The sequence below is a fragment of the Chionomys nivalis genome, chromosome 23 (genome assembly GCF_950005125.1).
Source record: "Chionomys nivalis chromosome 23, mChiNiv1.1, whole genome shotgun sequence".
Classification (NCBI taxonomy): domain Eukaryota; kingdom Metazoa; phylum Chordata; class Mammalia; order Rodentia; family Cricetidae; genus Chionomys; species Chionomys nivalis.
The window spans coordinates 5,579,062-5,595,551 of NC_080108.1; the positions used below are offsets into that span (position 1 = coordinate 5,579,062).

A 16,490-nucleotide genomic window follows, 5' to 3' on the forward strand; every position below is an offset into this window, starting at 1 on the left:
GAATCAGGAACCCCAAAAGATCATCTCACCTTTAGGCAAGTTCAGCAGTCCTCTCTCTGCGGGTTCTTTGTGTCCAGTTTATACAATAGTCCAGGCAAGAGCAGTTTCTTGCCCAAATGGCTATCAAACTCCATAAGGATCCTCTTCGATGCCCATCTTCCTCTTAAAGTAGATTGGTGCTGCCAGGAGCATGTCTCATTGTCATGAAAAGTCTTAAGTTATTAAAACATTAAATAGCATATTCCGTAGTCTTTGAAAGATATGAAGAATGTCTATCTAAAATATATCTATGTACATCTATAAAATCTAACATGACTACAAACTTGACTATTATAGATGATTATCCATTAACAACCTCTATACATTACATTTTTACATGAACTACACAATCACAATACCTTAATCAATATCAGAAATACATATACATATAATAAAATTGACCTTAAATTAATATCAGTAAACCAAGATTCATATCAATGCAAATTATTCACATCTATATCATCTCCCCCTTTAAATGTAAAAGAACATTTATAAACAATATATGGGAACATGGGCGCAGTTTTTTCTCTCCAAACTGCTTCCTGCTGAATGGGGGCGCTGTTATTCAGGTCTTTTATGGGATAACCTGTCTGCTAGGTTCATCTCAGTAGGCAGTTGAGCAAAGTAATTTTCGAAGGTGTTCACAGCAACCTTTCAGGAGGGCGTGGTCTATCATACCATATTGAAATAGAAGAAATACACAGGGTCTCATCCGCTGTGAAAACAAAAGAAGAAACTCTTTTCCAGAGTATCATATCCTTAGATCCAAATTCTGAAGTCAAGGTATTTTGAAAATATCTATCTTGGATTAGTTCAGTAACATTTATAAACAAATATCTTTTAGCATCTGTTGCTCCTTCCTCAGCATTAAAACAATTCAAAGAGAGCATAATAGCATACAGTATCAAGATTCTCATTGTATTTTCCATCTTTGTGCAGCTTTATTTTAACCTCTATTTCTTTTACTTTTATTTTATATTTTCTGTATATCTTCGTCCTGGAATAACTCTTTAGACCAGTCTGTCCTTGAACTCTCAGAGATCAGTTTGTCTCAACCTTCTAGGCACTGGGATTAAAGGCGTGTGCTACCACACCTTGAAGTCTCAGAGGTCAATCTCCCTCTGCCTTCCAAGTGTTGGGGATTAAAGGTGTGTACTACCACACCCAACTACTCTCTTTCTTCTTTATTTTACTTTTAGGAACTTTAACTTTCAGCCTGCATATATTTTTAAACACACTGTAAATCATTTAAAGTTTTCTTTGTCTTTGAATCTCTCTTTACTGTATATCTCTCTTTTTATGACCACATGAGCCTTTAAATTACTGAGCAATATGGCTAGGATTAAAGCCGTGGCTTTGCCGGCTAGATCTAGCCCATTCCTTAGCTTTCCAGCCTCATGGCGGAGGTACCGGCTGTAGCCATGTTTATCACCACAACTCTGGCGTTTCAAGGTCCTCGCCAGCAAACAAGCTGCAATACTATATCCACAGACAACATTCAAGTCCTCTCTCTGTAATCAGCCCTCCTGCCTCAAACAGTCAGAGTTTGCCCTGGCAGGACAGACCAGAACACCAGCACTTTAAAACAGCACAACTTTTTTCCTGCTACGGCTGAAAACAAACAAGCATGCAGTCAGCTTTTATCAATACCATTTAAGTGTTTCGTGGCAGGAACTCTTAATGAGCTGCAGGATTTTGCAACTAAAGCTGAGTCAGGAAGCCTCTCTTAGATGAGAGCGCTTGCTTGCTTCTAGCAAGCAGAGCAGACCCAAGAAATTGCTGCTACCAAGAAAACACGCTTTACTCTATTCTTTCCCAAGCTTTCTCAGGCTTTCTGTGGATGCAGTTATCCACGTGGGCGCCATTTGTAGTATGGGCTGTGGGCCTTTTCCCACAGCCTGGCTCATGGTTGCCTGGCTAGCTTATGCCCCAAAATAACGACACACAAACTGTATTCTTTTAAACACTGCTTGGCCCATTTCTGTTCATGTATGTAGCACCCCAAGATGTGCTTACCAGGAAGATTCTACCCTACGTCCATCCTGGGTCAGAGCTTCATCACGTCTGCCGGGGAGAGGGGAGCATGGCATCTGCTCCAGAGAGCAGAGCTGTCGAGTCTGAGCTCACTTCCTCTTCCTCCCAGCATTCTATTCTGTTTACTCCACCTATCTAAATTCTGCCCTATCAGATGGGCCAAGGCAGTTTCTTTATTAGCCAATGACCTTCCTCCATCAACACTGAGAAAGATAATGAAGTCCCTTTGGTAAGTAACTTCATGCAAGTTCAATAAAACCTAGAGGTGGGATTTCTGGGTCATATGGCAGTTGTAATTTTATTTTTTCAGGGATATCTAGTTTCTCATAATTACTATGCTGATTTACAACCCCACTTGAAGTCCACAAGGTTTCTCTTTTCTCTCTATGTTTATAGTTTATATTTTTAATAATATCTATTCTGACAGGAATATGATATTATCTCATTATGATTCTAGATTGAATATCTCTAAATGATTGAAAAGAATATTTATATAGAGTGTGTGTGTGTGTGCTAATTGTGTGTGTGCCTTCCTTTTAGAAATGTAGATTTAGGTGTCTTGCTCATTTTAATTTGTCTCCCTTATTTCTTGCTCTTGGCATTTTAAAAGTTTTTTCAATTTAAGATGTTAGTCTCTTATCAAATCGATGGTGTGCATTTCCTACCAAGTAATAGGCTACCTCTGCACACTGCTAATTTCTTTCTATTGCTTTTTTCTTTGTAGATGCTTTATTTAAGCACTTTAACTCAGAAAGAACATTTCCCAGGCCTACTGAGTACTTTCTCTTCCTTTGCCCTGAAATCAGTCATTTATCTAGGAAGCATTTGTTTTACACAAAGAATCTGGGTTTGGGGAAAAATATTATGGAATGAAGAGATTGCTTTGAGGTTAAGCGCTCTTAATTAATGCACTTTCAGGTTTGGTTCCCAGGACCAACTTCAGTTATGCGAAACTACCTGTAACTCTAGTCCCAGGGCAACGCTCTCTGGCCCTGGTGGGCGCCTGTATACATATGGTGTGTATAGACTCACACATCACAGTCACACAAACACACATAATCAGCATCAAATTTTTTAATATTATTATATTTGAGGCTGTGTCTGTCTCCTGCTCTCACAACCATTATAGTGCAATGAGCTGCTTAAAGACAGTGCCAGGGCAAGCAATAGCCAGACAGGCAGTGGGAAAGTCTGTGCCTCATGGAGGAAAGTCAACTAAATACAGGCAAAGAAAGAAAGAACCTAAGAAGCTGAGAAGCAAATTGTCCTTGCGTGCATTCTTTGGTCAGCCTTGCTGGGAGAAACGCGAGAAGAATCACGAGGATGCTTCTGTCAGCTCCGAGGGCTTCTTAGAAGTACTCAGGGAAGTGAAATCATGTCTGCCGAAGAAAAGGGGGAATTTGAAGGCATTGAAAAGGTTGACAACTCTCGCTGTTAAAGAGGAGAAGTGAAAACTCTACATCCCCTGAGAGGGGAGACCAAAAAGAAGTTCAAAAACCCCCAAATGTGCCCAAGGGGCTTCCTTCAGTCTTCCTCTTGCCCTGTTCTATGTATTGCCCCTAAGGAACGAAAGGAGGACATCCCGACTTATCCATTGATGATGCTGCAAAGAAACCGGGAGTGATGCGGAACAACACTCCTGCAGATGACAGGCAGCCTGGTGAAAAGAAAACTGCCAAGCAGAAGGGAAAATACCAGAAGGACACTGCTGCCTACAGAGCTAAAGGAAAACCCAATGCAGTAGAAAGGGGGTTGGACAAGGCTGAAAACAGCAAGAAAAAGAAGGAAAAGGAGGATGAGAATGCAGAGGATGAGGATAAGCAGAAGGCAGGTATGAAGATGGTGATGATATGTTGGTCCTAGCTCAGTTTTTATCCGTGTCTGTAAAGGATACACCCCATACAAAATTCACTCCTTTTAAAGAAAAGACATTGAAATATAAGCTGAGGAAGATTTGTTCTTAAACTGTACAGTGTTTTGCCCTGTATAGTTACCACACTACCGAATGTGTCTTTAGATGCTGGTGATATTTTTAATAGCCACTGACCTTGCCTGGTACAGTGTGGTGGTTGAAAACTGGCGTGGAAAATATTTTTTAGAAATGATTTTATTTATATTTATTTTATTTATGTTTATTTACTCTTTGTGTGTGTGGAAGAGGTGGTGTGGATGTCACAGGTGTGTGTATGGAGGTCAAAGGTCAATGTCCAGTAGGCAGCTCTCTTGCTGAACTCTATGTGTTCTTTGGGTTGAACTCTGTTCAGGCTTACTGGTAAGAGTCACTGAGCCATTTTGTAGACTAAGTGGAAGTGATTTGAGTAACAAGTGCTCACTGTTTAGGTATCTTCACTTTATAAATCTTTGTTAGAAAAATAACATAAATATATTCATATAGATAATAGAGATAGCTCAGCCATTAAGAGAGCTTGCTGTTCTAAGTTCAGTACCCAGCATCCCTGTCAGACATCTCAGAACTTCCTGTCACCCCATCTCAGACAATTCAGTACCCTCTTGTGTTCCTCAATGACATTCACACACACACATTCATAAAACCACACACAGACACATACACACACATAATAAAACAAACACTTTTAAAACTTTTGAACTATTCATGCATATATATGTACACAGATAAACACTGTATTTTTACATATATATTTGTGTTCACATGCATTTGTATGCACATGTACAGAGATGTGAGTTACGGTCATATTTGGCTTGTAAATCAACTGTAATTCCAAATCTAGGAGATCAGACAACCTATTCAGTCTTCTGTAGTCACCCACATAAGTAAGCAGGTATCTACACACAAATACACGTAAGTACATAATTCAAAAATAAGTATACACATAAATGCACATGTTGCAGAAATCAAGATGTTGCATCCTTGCCTTTAGTTCAAATTCATTTTCAAACTTTCGTATTATTTTTGGAGCTTACCACCATGCTCCAAGAGATAGTTCCTATGGTCACATAGACAGCCTTCATTAACCTCAGTATGGCACAAAGTAAAACAAATCGATGCAAATGGGGAAGAGGAAGACTGACAGCATGAATAGAAAACACTGACAAAATTGTAAACAAAATTAAAATATACCAGACAAGGTAGAACACTATCAGTATAAAATCTAAGGTTGGTTACAAGTTAATTATGTCCATTTTGGGAACTGTTTCTATTAAGATGTCATTGTGGATGTTTCATCCCTTGAAAAATCTTATTAAAGAATTAATAAAATGTTCCACGTGGTTCAAACTCACTTTTGGAACCTCCACAATACATTATGATAAAAAAAAACAACAACATTTTTGCTCAAGATTAATACTCTCCCATTTATTGGCACAAACAGTCTCTGGACAGGTTTTACAGGAGTAAATGATAGAAATTCTCTCCTTACAAATTTTCTCACCAGCAAAAGGTGTCTGGGATTTACTTCATGTCTATGGTTTCTTGTCAAGATTTCAATTTTAGGACAACTTTCTGATGGTTTAAAACATCCATTTAAAGTATGAAAGGAAATCTGACTCGCATTACTATATAATTAGTAGAAGAGAAAGAGACCAGCAATTTGCTTAAAGAGCAAATAGCTGAGAAACACCCAACTCCGCATCTTCATTAATAAAGTCACTGTAGGTCAATGCTCCCAGTTGGAAGCCGATCATTATCCTTCCTCATGGGGATATTAAGATGTTTAATTTGGTTTACCTTTGGCTGTATCTCCTGAGTTTCATTTCTCTACCCAATTCTTATTAAGCTTTCATTGATTATATCAACAACTCTACTTTGTAAATTAAAATAACCTATTATCCACTCTCTCGGCCTTCCACATGTGTTTATTTTACTCTTCCAACCCTGTTTGATAATGCCTCCTTTACTGGGTGATAAACTATCTCTAGTGCTTTTACCATGCTTATACAATAAACTTGATTTTTACATCCAAGTACAAATGAAGTAATAGCTTGGTATTCCATTTCAAATTGAAAATGAAGAGTAACAAAATTAAGTTGTATAAGACACAAGCTATCTGCTTTCTACATGTAAGTCTACATGCAGACTCTACCAGAAGATGTACACAAAAATTAACTCAAGATGAATAATCAACTTCCTGAAATATATAAAACTATAGAATTCGTAGAACAATAACAGGTCAATATAATTGGGATTTCCACAATCTTATCAAACATTAAGTTTAGATTTCTTTTAGTTCTTGTTATCAAATTCTAGAGCCTTTGACAACTGATTTAGGTTATGTTTTCTAAAAACCAATAAAAATATGAGACATAAAACCAATAAGATATAAATACTAGTTTTGCTGACTTATGATAAACATAACTTTATCTAAAAAATCTCATCCATTTCTTATAATTTATCAACATTCAATGTTCATTCTATAGTTTACGCTTTATGTATCATAACCCAAATAAACTGTCTAGCCATGGTATTTTCCTGCTTTCTGTAGTTAAAACCAACGAATTTTTAAGTTACCAAAAACATCCGAGCCAAAGGATGAGCCATATCTAGTGGAGTTTTAAACTCCGATTTCCTATAAAGTACATTATTGATCAAAAGATGCATACTTATGCCTCCGCCTTCTGATATTTAACTCTGAGGACAGTGTTCATCAGAAAAATGTTGTTTTGGCTCCTCTTTGTCAATTGATTTCCCATGTGAGTCTTAAACCCCAAATTACCTCATTAGGGTCTCAAATGGTCTTATTTATTAGGCTTCCTTATTTTATTAAGACAACATGATAATCACATATGTCAATTGCTGTAATTTTTCTCTCCCTCCCCCCCGTAAAAAAAAAAAAAAAAAAAAAAACTGAAAGTCGTTAAATTCAAGAGAGGAAAAAAAAGGTACAAAATTAATTATTTTTTTTGTGTGTGTGTGCTTGAGTTTGCTCTTTCTCCTCGCCAAGTGACTCTATTAGGGATTTAAATTGATACAATGCTTACTTAAGTTTACAAAAATCATCTTGCAGGAGTTAGTGGATATGTGAACAAAGAACAGCACAGAAAGGAAGTAAAGGTGTGACCTACGTAGAAAACTGACTATTGACATCTAAGAAACTGAAATTCATTGGCATGGCTACTGTGAAAGTATTCTATGAGGCAGGCACTAGGAATAACGTTGTCTAAATGTTGAAGAAAGTATGAGGCAGTCATGCATGCTTTTCCTCTTTCATCACACAGTTTCCATGAAGAATAGAGTCATGTCCACATCTCTTTTATTTAAAGCTATAGTACATCATGGATCCTGAGATGCCCAATTCATTCAACAGAACCACAAAACATACTTTTTCCAGAACTATACTGTTTTTCTAAACACGCAAACAGAAAAATACTATACTGGCATATTGAGATCATACATTGACATCGAAGAGACCTGTGTTTTAACATTAGTATTTATTTGTCAATTTACCTAAAGTTTCAAAGTGTCATCCTAAGTAGCAAGAAAAATCAAATTACCATAATATTTACAGACTTATTTTAAGACCTAATAAAGATTATATGGTCACATAAATTATCTGATAATATGTCTTACACAAAGCTATGATCTCAAATCTTACCAGATATTGTGAAACTGTATCTTCACATAAAAACCATTTGGGCTATTAGCTACTGTGGGTCCTCTTATGAAACTCAACATACTTTAGTTGACAAGGAGAACAATCTTTGGCTTTCTCAATAGAAGATACATATCTGTAGAGAAGCTAGTAACTTAGTGTGCCTGTTTATAGGGCTCTTCTTTGATGGATATGTCTCTACCACAGAAGATGGATGCACATTGTCCAGAATTCTGCTGTGGATTTTGGGTAGGAAGGACTGAATCCGCACCACGACACACATTGGAGCAGCCACAGGAATCTATGAGAGAATAAGCTTGCTGTTTTCTTTTATCTTCATGTTCTGTTTTATCATCATGCATAAGGAGAGATAGGGAAGTAGAGTTTTGAAATATACGTGTTAGGTGATATATACTTGAAATATTTTACTTAAAACTCATAAAAACCCAATAAGTGAAAAATGATTAGACCAAATTTTGCTGGAAATTTGCATCTCAAGTAACTTTCCCTGTGTCACGTGTTAAAAAATTCTAAGTATGACTATCTCACCAAATATGGTTTGTTCAATAGCCCATAATCTTACAGTGCATGCTATGAAGCTTTTGTTTCTTGTGTTCTGAGAGCAGAAAGTATTTCTCTAGACAGAGAAGTTGAAATGAATTGTAAGTATACTGGCAAAGATCCCAGAAGGAGAGGAGGAGAACTTACTGGTGGAACTGGGGGCACAGGTATTGGTGCAACTAATGAAAACCAAAAGAGAATGCAGAGGACATACTATAACACCAAGGGCAGAGGAAGGAGAGCAACCAACAGTTCTACACCAGATGGGGAAATAAGAAAGCAAATGCAGAACCTGTAGATCATCCCAAAGTGAGACTTCTAGTGGGTAAAGGCTGTGGTGACTACATGTGGCCATTGGTGACATAGCCTAACAGGGAAAAGTTTGAAGAGCACAGACCATACTTTGCTTTCCTCTACTGCTTCTCTATAGACAAGCTTCTGGGAGTAGAGCTCAAAGAAGCCCTTTGACATGGTCCAGAATTATCTACATCCCAGAAGGGAGAGCAAAAGAAAGACTCAGATACATAATTGGAAAATAAGCAAGCAACTAACTATGTTAACATGACTCAAGGTTAGCGTGGGAAATATGAAGTTCCTCTGCATTGACAGCCCAGGGCACACTGAGCATCCAGCAAACTGAGCCCTGTTCTTGGGGAAATTCTCATCATCAAATCTGTGGGGTCTCCTGTGAAAGAGTGAAAATCTGTTTCTAGAAGACAAGGGCCTTAGGTGTCAAGTGCAGCACCCACCAGGGAGCCTAATGCAGTGAAATGAGCACATATAGTCACTTATATGAGCTCCTCAACCTGTTTCATCACCTTATCTCCACAACAATTGATATCTCTTTTTATGGTATATGTGCTGTAGTTTGTTTTTATTTGTTTTCTTACTATTTCTCATTTATTTAGTTGTGAGTCTTAAGTAAAACATGTCAAGCTTGCAGCACCTAGCACATGTATTTCAAAATTCAGCTACCCTGTCTTTCCATGGCCTGGCAGAAGGCCTGTCAACAAGGAAAGACAACTTATTTTTTTTCCCTGTTGTAGATCTCTGCAGGTGTTCTAAAACCCCATGGTATTGGTTTAACCCCCTTCCCAAAATCTACATCAAGCTCCCTTAACATTCCTATTTTCCATTTTTTGAGCAAAAATCATGCTTTTAAAAGAAAATAGTAGTTGAAATCAAAAGATAAAATTAAGTCATGATCCCATTTGCTAAAGTTAATCACCGTTTGATTATTAGTTCAAGTATAATTTTATTTTCTTCTTCCCCGTACTTGCAAACACCCTATAGGTGCCCAATTCACAAATGTGGTCTTAAGGTCAGCAGCATGGGACCTTGAGAACTTGATAGAAATGCAAATTATTGGAAATCCTGGCAGACCTACTGAAGCAGAAAGCAGTGCTGAGATTCAGCAATTTGTGCGCTAACAAGCCCTCTAGGTAATATGATGGATGCTGAAGTTTAAGAACAATTTGTGCACTCACTATTTTACATTCTAATTCTTGTGCTCAACATTATCATATTCATATTTAATATCATGATTAGCATAGCCATTTCACTAACTGCTTAAGATTCCCCTAGACTAGGCACTTTGCTTAAACATTTGATCACTCACTCATTCACTTTATAAAACTTTGTGCGCATTCTGTATAAGAGGTAGCCGTTGTGAGTCCTACAATTACAGCAATCGAATGAAGACTATTTTACTTCATCATAACATAGTTATTTTCTACTGTTTCTGTTGTATTTAATGATAAAACTAAGTATCATTTTATAATGTAAACCTTATTATATATGTTTTTGAAAAAGGGAATTAAGATAGAAAATAGTGAACACCCATCATAATACTAAAGAAATGTATTTTTTTCCTTCTTTTGTACTTAAAAGTAAAAACAAACAAACAAACAAAAAACCTCTGAACATTCAATTATCAAGGTACTTCAGTTCCTATTTTCCCTGTTACACAGGGAGAAAAATTAGAAACTCTGGTTCATCTTCTAAAGCAATCAGTTCTTTGACTTTGTGTTGAAAATATGATGTACCATCTCTTTCATGTAATTCTTCTTCAATTAAGTGGTTGTTAAAATGTTTCTATCATTGTCAGTCAATCATAATCTTCTGTTTCTGCTGGGAGGAGATGTGATCTCTCTCACGTGCATTCTTCGGCTGTGATCCCAGGTACACGTGTGGATTTCACTATCCCCATCAGTGTCAATAAACTTCACACAAACGTCACCAATGGGCCAGACTGGCTGGATTCAAATAGATGATCTGAAAATACTCAAGTTGAGACAGGAGTTAATGACCTGTCTAGACGCTTGCAACACAGATTAATTCTACCCATCAGAAATAAGCTAATGATGTTGTATTTAAAAGAGAGGCTCTGATCCAATTTCAAAAGATTTACAGGGACAGTTACCATGGCATCAAGAAAGTACACAATTTAATAAGTAATCAAACAGGATACAATTCAGGATGATGAGGTGTAGTTCCACATACTCTGAAGATACTAAAACCTTAAACCTTAGATTATATTCACAGTAACAATGAGGCCTCCAGACACCCATACATCTTTTTTCCATACTCACAGGGAAGTAAATATTATTCTGTTTTTATTGGTATGAAAACTTAACTTAGAAGACGTTTTATATATTAAAAAGCAACAAATGTAATTGATTGAAATTCTGCATTCTCATTGTTTTGTTTTACCATTGTTTCTTTTCTATATTCTCAATACCTGTTAAGAAGGTTGTTCTAGCTAGGTGATATTTTTCTCTATATATTATTCAAATTTTCTTCCCTATTCCAATTTCCTTAATATGGCAAAATTTCAAATTATTTTCTATTCTATCTTTTCATTTGAATAATTACACACGAATAGGCATGTTTTAAAGTATTATAAATAGATAGTGTCCATCCTTCATTCAATTTCCCCTAAATATTACATCTTACATAACTGTACTTTATCCCGATTCAGTTTGGTGGTCCAGACTTTGTTGACTCCCCAAGGGAGACCTTACACCCTCTGAGGAGTGGATGGAGAGTGGGTAAAGTGGAATTGGGAGCAGGAGAAAGGGAGGGAAGGGGAATTTGGGTTGGTATATACAATAAAAAAAACTTTTAAAAATAAATAATAAAAAGATTAACTAGAAAAATAAAACCACGTAACTGAGTCACAGAGAAATCAAATGCTATTTTTATTAAAATTTGTTTCCCTATTTTTATACTCCCTTCTGTAACTAAATCATGTTCAAGGATAAAAGAAATGATGAGTTATCCTTGTATCTTCCATTTCTATACCAGTATTGACTCCTCAGAAATGTTACTGAATGTTAAGTTGAATTAAATAAATATACATTATGAATACATACAAAATAATTGCACGTTATATTGAATTTAAGAAAGAATTTATACAAAGTATTTATCAGAGTGTGTAAATATCACTAGCTTTATGCTCTCAAGGGCATTAATAAAGAACATGAGGTTCACAGTTGCAAAGTCCTGTGCGTTATCATTTATCTGACATTTATCTGTGTGGATATATGATTTTTTCAAAATGTCTGTAAAATATTCTTTTCATTATCCATATTAAGATTATAATAACATCTTAACAATAATGATGATAAAAGAAATTGTCATTATAATTTATCAAACTTATTTAAAATAATTCACATATAAGATGTGCCAAAAATATTAGTAATTCTCTAGCTAGTAAAAGAAAAGCAGGATAGAACGTCCTAAGACACACTCTTAAGTGTAGTTTCAACTTAATTAGAAGTAGAAGACGATTATTACTGCAACCTTAATCAAACTCAGGAAACAACTGAGCATCCGTTCACCAGGGAAAGGGCAAGCAGTATTTAAGTGAATTCTAAACTCGACCTCCAGAGAATTGATTGTGAACTTCGCTCTTGACATGATGGCTAAATAAACAATTACTTATTAACTGCCGCCCGAAGGTACACTTTTTAATCTCCTCAACTAGCGATAAAGTGAAGATTTGATTTGGAGATTTAAAACCAGGCTATAGACAATTTGCAGCTTAGGTGAGAAAGTAACGGGAAACAGGGAGGCTTGGGTCAAATGGCAAAAATACAATTTAGTTGTTGACCAAGAAGATGGGCTGAGGAGACATTTCTGAGGCTAAATATGCTTGGAACAGTTTCTCCTCCATAGATGAATGACTGGGCCACTCCTTAATGTCACTTAATAGTTTTCCCCTGAAGACCACCAGTACACTGCTGTGCTCTTGTATGCCCTTTTCATGGAGGCAACAGCACCTCCATGCGTTTGTAAGTAACATTGAAAATGTCTGAAATAACAGATATGCTGCTTAGGGTGGTAGACCAGGGCAGCGTTTAGCAATAACAATCACTGGACAGGTTAATCAAAATCCTCTAGGTCAAAAGGTCTCCACCATCAGGATAGAGCTGAGTATCTATCAAGGGGTAAAGATATATAGTGAGAAACCTACATTCTGAACTGGCTAACAAATGTATCCTTCCTTACAAAGGTGCCTGATGTGGGAGTCCCCTCTGTGTGTTGCTTGTTGTTAATGAATAAAAAAACTGCCTTGGTCTGATAGGGCAGAACTTAGGTAGGCAGAGAAGACAGAACTGAATTCTGGGAGGAAGAAAGCAGAGTCAGAGAGAGGCCATGGATCCGCCGGAGACAGACACTGGGAATTTTACCCAGAAAGCCACTGCCACATGGCGATACACACATTAATAGAAATGGGTTAAATTAAGATGAAAGAATTACCCAATAAGAAACTAGAGCTAATGGGCCAAGCAGTGATTTAATTAATACAGTTTCCGTGTGGTTATTTGGGGACTAAGTTAGCCGGGCGGCCGAGACAAACAAGCGGGTCCTCCCTGCAACAGATGCCCACCTTCATTTATAAAGTGAAAAGTTAAATTTTCAATCTCATGAGATTATGAGTGCTCAAACCAAAGCAGAGTTAAGAACTTTTTCTGCATCCATACTTATTCTATATTTAGAATCTATGCTTTCCTAATTTCAGATAATTGACAATATAGTCAATAATTAGCAAAAAAAATGCTTTAAATGCACTCTTCAAGGATGTTCTGCATTTACAGAAATACTTCTCCACAAGTCTTCTTTCTATTACTTTTCTAAAGTCCTTCAAAACGCAAGTGTACCATTTTAAGTATAGGATTGTGTCCGTTCTTCTTAGGAGTTCAGATCCAACGAAACTCTCAAGTAAGAACTGGTGAAGAGCTAAACACATCTTAAAGCATTCTCACCGTCTCTGATAAGTCATTCTGAGTGAAAAATTCTTAAAATTCCATTACTAAAATAGTATCCAATAATGACATTGATTTTGTATATTGCAGCCACAAGGGGTAGCAACCCTACAGTGGTTCAATAATAGATGGTCAATAAATGTTTCCTGAGTTTAAAATAATGCAAAACAAGAGCAACTAAAGTTTTAGAGCCTATTACTGAAAATCAATGTCTTCCTGTCAAGCAGTCTCAAATGTTTTAAATCTTCTTCCACTGATTCAATAAATTGTCAATTATCTTTACTGTTTCTAGATCTCTTAATACACCAATGCAGTTAGGGATGTTTGAGGAATCAGGATCAAAATGTCATATAATACCATTAGATAAGATGTGAAATATGCATTCTTATTTCTCCTATTTGTAAAGCAATCCTTAGGAAGGAAAAGTAAAGTAGCAATAAGATTTGTATAATATTTTCTTCAGTGCTGCTCTGCTTTTATACATCACAAGGCATTGTTATGATGACAAATATTACCACTCTGACAAAAAAAAATGTGTTAGGAATTACCTTAGTGAGGAAATTTCATTTAGGCTCACAGTTTCAAAGATGTCAGTGCATAACCCTTGGCTCCATTGATTCTGGGATCGGTCCACGCTGAGACAGGTCATCAGTTACATGAGAAGAAAGTATAGGGGCATGCTATTCACCTTCTTACATACAAAAAGCAGAATATGATATGGGGACTGAGGTCAAAATGCAACCTTTAAGAGTCATACTGAGTGAACACCTTCTTCCAAGAAGGGCCGCCAAGTATGTTTCTAGAATTTCGCAAAATGGAACTATCAACTGGGGCCAAATGTTCTACATATGAGTTTGTGGGGGAAATTTCATGTTCAGGCCCCAATAGAAAGCCTCTCAGAACAAACTCAGCTGTGATTATTTTGAGTTACATATGAATGTTTCTCAAAGACAGAGCACCTTAAAGGCTTTTGGCAGTCTTTATTAAGAAGGTAGAATATCTTGATTTGTCATGCTTTGCTATTGTCTCTTGGAGGCCTGCTCTTTTCCGATGGGGAATGAAGGGAAGTGGATCAGGGGAGAAAAGAGGTTGGGGAAAGCGGGAAGGCAAAGCAGGAAACTCTGGTTCGGATGTAATGTAGGAGAGAAGACTTTATTTTCAATAGAAGGAAGGTAGACAAGATTCTATTTGACAAATAGCAGTAATCCTTCTCCTCCAGTGTTCCAGTGATTGAGCAGAGTAAACAAAATGTTATGATTAAATGAAGTGGATTGAGTTTTAAATCAATAACATAAGATACAAAATAGAACATAATTCTGACCCGCCATCTCACTAATGAATATTTACTTTTCTAGAATTCTAGGAAGAATTCCTATGCCTTCACCCAGCCTTTGCTATGCAACAATTAACCCAAAATCTCTGTGGCCTATTGGGATAGCACTTATGTTTTACCCAATCACCCACAGATTGACTGAACTTTAGCTGTTTAGGCTGCTTTTTTTTTTGTTTGTTTCTTTGTTTAGGCTCTTCCTTCCTCAAAGATTATATTAGACTCCCAAACTATTCTTTTTCTCTTATATTTCTAGGACTCACAGATAACCAAGGTACAACTTTCTCCTGAGAAAAAGACACAAGAAGGCCACGCAGACCTTTGCTGCCATGTTTTATTGCACGTTCCCGTCATGACTGTTTCTCAAGTACAGCACAACACAAAGTTAAATCAAGAGATGAAGAAGCACAGTCCCCCCCAAGGACTTTGGCAAGGATATAGAAATATATTACTAGAAGGGAATGAATAATGATTTCTAGCAATTATTTCATTTACAGGTACTAAAATGTGATACAAAAGCTATCAAAATGCAGTCAGTTAGATTATATCTAATCCTTATTTTCACAGAAAGAGAGCCTGAACTAACTAGCATGTCACTTAGTCTGTTTCTATGTTTAGGGTTTCTGGAATCTAAGCTTTCCTGACATCATTTGCGGCACATGAAATTTCCTTTACTTGGCACACTATTTATATAAGAAATAGTGAACAGGAAGACCAAGGTCCTCCCATTCCTGTAGGGCAGGGAATTTGGACTGCTCTTCAGTATCGAGAGGGAGGGGGAATGGACTGGGAGGAGGAGAAGAAGAGTGGGGATAGGGGGAGGGGAGCGGGGGGGAGGGGGCAATGTGTGGGAGGAGGGGGAGGGAAATGGGAAACGGGGAGCAGTTGGAAATTTTAATTAAAAAAGAATTAAAAAAAGAGAAAAAAAAGAAATAGTGAACAGTTGAAAAATAAAAGGCAAAGCAAAGCTTAAGAGAAGACACACTTGTATTATGAAACAAGAAATTAGTAGGCAACCCAGTGCTAATGAAGTCACTCTGCAGTTCAAACAGGAACCAAACCGACTCCATCTCTACCCCCTACAAAGTTACCTTTAATTCCCTTATTTTTCTATTGATCTTGATTCTTAAAATAAATACATGGAGTGAAAAGTTGGTGAGTAAAGAAGAAAAAGTTTTCCTCCTACCAAGGATTTATCTTTAAAAATATCGCAATAGGCTCACACCTAGACACAAGAAGATAAGGACCACATCAGTCTGTCATTTCCACTAACATGTCAGACTAATATGTGCATTCATTCCTTCTGTGTTTGAGGCATTTGTCCCCTCAAAATTTACCACAAAACTTAATAGCTGTTGGGACATCGTTAAGGTCTTTTAAGAAGTATTATGTCCTATTATGGGGATTCCACCTTCAAGGGATGTCTATATGCAGCTACAAAACATAACTGCTTTACAGCTGCAAAGTATCCAATACATTGACTTGGATGGATAGATAGACCGATACATAGACAAACAAATAAGCAGACAGACAGACACACAGAAAGACAGACAGATAGTGCTCTAGCTATCAACTCTATAGTTCCTCTGCTTGGGAAGTGTGCTTTGAGAGTCCTTCTTCAAACCATGCTGAAATTTTATTGCCTAGAACTTTGTAGGTTTAGGTTGTTCTCTTTTTTTTTAATTAGAC

The 16,490-nt window shown here is 36.9% G+C and overlaps 1 pseudogene; it reads left to right on the forward strand.

The window, feature by feature from the left end:
- Positions 1-3,448: 3,448 nt before the first annotated feature.
- The window catches only part of LOC130865535 (high mobility group protein B1-like), a 33,075-nt pseudogene continuing 20,033 nt past the window's right edge, over positions 3,449-16,490 (forward strand).